At 46.4% G+C, this 3,771-nt stretch overlaps 1 non-coding gene across 1 annotated transcript; it reads right to left on the bottom strand.

Moving 5' to 3' along the window:
• Nucleotides 1-294: 294 nt before the first annotated feature.
• Nucleotides 295-2,200, bottom strand: LOC123719777. The gene has a single exon (XR_006755876.1). It is a non-coding gene; the product is annotated as a small subunit ribosomal RNA (ribosomal RNA).
• Between the last annotated feature and the right edge of the window lie 1,571 nt (nucleotides 2,201-3,771).

Here is a 3,771-nt window from a genome sequence, read left to right as displayed (position 1 = left end):
AATTAAACAAAAAAATTTGAAAATAATACTTATCATTAACGTGTACGACAAATGAAAAGAAAGAAAATCTCTTTTATTTGCGTGGTTGTACACAAAAATTAAATATTATTTCAAAGTATCAATAGGCGATAGCGAACGCTAATCAAAGCGTGTCGCAACGCACACGTCGCGAATCGACGAGAGAGAGTCAACCGTCTCGGATTCGATTTTGATTCGTATCATTCACGTGTTTTTGTATTTTTTTCTTTTTTGCGAGTCTTTGACAACAACAAAACAAAAAGAAAAAACCAACGTTAATGATCCTTCCGCAGGTTCCCCTACGGAAACCTTGTTACGACTTTTACTTCCTCTAAATGATCAAGTTTGGTCAACTTCCCAGCAACGCCGACGGCCGTGAGGCCACCGCGTGTCGGTCCGAAGACCTCACTAAATCATTCAATCGGTAGTAGCGACGGGCGGTGTGTACAAAGGGCAGGGACGTAATCAACGCGAGCTTATGACTCGCGCTTACTAGGAATTCCTCGTTTATGGGGGATAATTGCAAACCCCAATCCCCAGCACGAAGGAGTTTCAACGGGTTGCCCGGGCCTCTAGGCCAGGGAGAACATGTTGATTCCTTCAGTGTAGCGCGCGTGCGGCCCAGGACATCTAAGGGCATCACAGACCTGTTATTGCTCAATCTCGTGCGGCTCGAAGCCGCCGGTCCCTCTAAGAAGAATTTTAATACGTCGCCAGTGAGTTGCGCTCCCCGAGAGTCGCGCACACCTTGAATGACGACGCCTATTTAGCAGGCTAGAGTCTCGTTCGTTACCGGAATTAACCAGACAAATCGCTCCACCAACTAAGAACGGCCATGCACCACCACCCACCGAATCAAGAAAGAGCTGTTAATCTGTCAATCCTTCCGGTGTCCGGGCCTGGTGAGATTTCCCGTGTTGAGTCAAATTAAGCCGCAGGCTCCACTCCTGGTGGTGCCCTTCCGTCAATTCCTTTAAGTTTCAGCTTTGCAACCATACTCCCCCCGGAGTCCAAAATCTTTGGTTTCCCGGAAGCTGCCCGCCGAGCCATTGTAGTAACGTCGGCGGATCGCTAGATGACATATTTACGGTTAGAACTAGGGCGGTATCTAATCGCCTTCGAACCTCTAACTTTCGTTCTTGATTGATGAAAACACCTTTGGCAAATGCTTTCGCTGATGTTCGTCTTGCGACGATCCAAGAATTTCACCTCTAACGTCGCAATACGAATGCCCCCAGTTATCCCTATTAATCATTACCTCGGAGTTCTGAAAACCAACAAAATAGAACCGAGATCATATTCTATTATTCCATGCACGAAATATTCAAGCGGCATTTTGAGCCCGCTTTGAGCACTCTAATTTGTTCAAAGTAAAATTGTCGGCCCACCTCGACACTCACCGAAGAGCACCGCGATAGGATTTTGATATTGAACCGGCGTTTTACCGCCGGCTCACCGACGATATGCTCCGCAGACGTGTCAGTATCACCGCGGATGCGGTGCACCGACAGCGCGGCGCACAAATGCAACTACGAGCTTTTTAACCGCAACAATTTTAGTATACGCTATTGGAGCTGGAATTACCGCGGCTGCTGGCACCAGACTTGCCCTCCAATTGTTCCTCGTTAAAATATTTAAAGTGTACTCATTCCGATTACGAGGCCTCGTAAGAGTCCCGTATCGTTATTTTTCGTCACTACCTCCCCGTGCCGGGAGTGGGTAATTTGCGCGCCTGCTGCCTTCCTTGGATGTGGTAGCCGTTTCTCAGGCTCCCTCTCCGGAATCGAACCCTGATTCCCCGTTACCCGTGACAACCATGGTAGTCGCAGAAACTACCATCGAAAGTTGATAAGGCAGACATTTGAAAGATGCGTCGCCGGTACTGGACCGTGCGATCGGCAAAAGTTATCCAGATTCATCAAAATTAACGACTTCGGACGCATGGCCCTCCGCCGATTGGTTTTGATCTAATAAAAGCACTCATCCCATCACTGGTCAGAGTTCTGATTGCATGTATTAGCTCTAGAATTACCACAGTTGTCCAAGTAACTGAGTAAGATCTAAGGAACCAAAACTGATATATTGAGCCATTCGCGGTATCGCCTTAATACGGCTTGCACTGAGACATGCATGGCTTAATCTTTGAGACAAGCATATAACTACTGGCAGGATCAACCAGGGAGCTGCTTACGCAAACGACACGCCTACACCGCGGTCACGCGGCTTCGGCGAGCCGCTGGCTCGGCGGCGTCGAGGGGCGCGCGCTTGCGCGCGCGCCTTCTCGACACGCGTGAACGTAACGCGTCGAATTTGCACGCGACGCGACGTTCGCGCTTCATATCGATAGACTAACTTTGACCGGTCTACGAGCGGCCGTCCCGTCACGATCTCGCAACGAGGTGATGTACAACGATGCTCGACCACTGTGAGGGACATAAAACTGCAACGAACACGACCCCGCGGGCGGGAATCGATGTTGTGACAATTTGAAAATTGAACATTCATCTAAACGCAACTTCTCAATTTTTATTCAATACGTTATTGTAAACATATTAAAACTCGGCTGGCAATTACATGCGCACACACACGCATGATTCGCACTAGATACGATCAACGCCCGGAGCTTGAGGGATAAATTCCAACACGACGCTGCGCACACCGTTTCGACGATGGGCGCGTGTGCGTCCTCTTTTATACATTCTTTCCATATACGGTCGCCGTGGCGACCGCGCACGTGTCGAACACGCTAGGCGCCCTGCGTTGAGGTGTGCCTAGAAGCGTATTCTTTTAACATCACAGATAACACCGGGGGAGACGGTCCCAAATCTTGGTCGATTGGTAACATCACCATACGGTCTGCGAACGCGGTGCTATAATATAATTTTATATTATATTATATAAAATATGAGGAGGAGTAGTATGTATATTCTTTGTTATTTTGTGTTGACACAAGAGAGATATATAAAATGTACTATACACCACACACACAGAGAGAGAGAGAGCTGGGAAAGATCTCGGCGGTCTCGCATTCGAAATACGAATTTGATATAATTTCCTCCGAAAATCCATACCCATATCTATATCATCCATGCGCGAATATATGTATATAATATTCTCACACTTCGCACAAACACAAAAACAAGAACACATTCTATTCTCTCTCGTCCGTCGTTCGTGTCTATTTGAGACGAACGACGCGCGGCAACGAGAACGAGTCGACGCTGTGCGCACGACTGTTTCGCTCCACATCTATACCGAGAGCAATAGTCCGCGTCGGCATTGGAGCGGACGTCGAATGTTTCTCGTAGAGCGAGCGAGAGAGAGACGATTTTTCATTTTATTATGTATGTGTATTGGCGTGCAGTAGTAGCACGTAGTAGTACTAGTAGTAGTAGTAAAAAAATATTATTATTTATTTTATTGACTGATATGATTTTGTTTGTTTTCTTTTTTTTGAATAGACATTTGTATTGATAGATATGTTTCTCGTTGAAGCTCGCAGCACACGCTCAGAGAAATGGCAATGTGGGTTTATTTGAAGAAAAGAAAAAACAAAAAAAACAATTATATTTATTAATAATATGTATGTATGTATGTATGTATGTATGTATGTATGTATAATAATGAATTATAATAATTATTCCGATGCAACGTCAGAGGAAAATGTTTCTCGTACAGGTGCGGCGCGCGACGGCCGGCCGCTCGACAGTTTCGCGCCGAATGTTTCTCGTTGAAGCTCGCAGCACACGCTCA

This window comes from Pieris brassicae, unplaced genomic scaffold (genome assembly GCF_905147105.1).
Source record: "Pieris brassicae unplaced genomic scaffold, ilPieBrab1.1, whole genome shotgun sequence".
Classification (NCBI taxonomy): Eukaryota; Metazoa; Arthropoda; class Insecta; order Lepidoptera; family Pieridae; genus Pieris; species Pieris brassicae.
The sequence above is the reverse complement of the archived record's forward strand: the minus strand, read 5'-3'. Positions and strand labels throughout refer to the sequence as shown.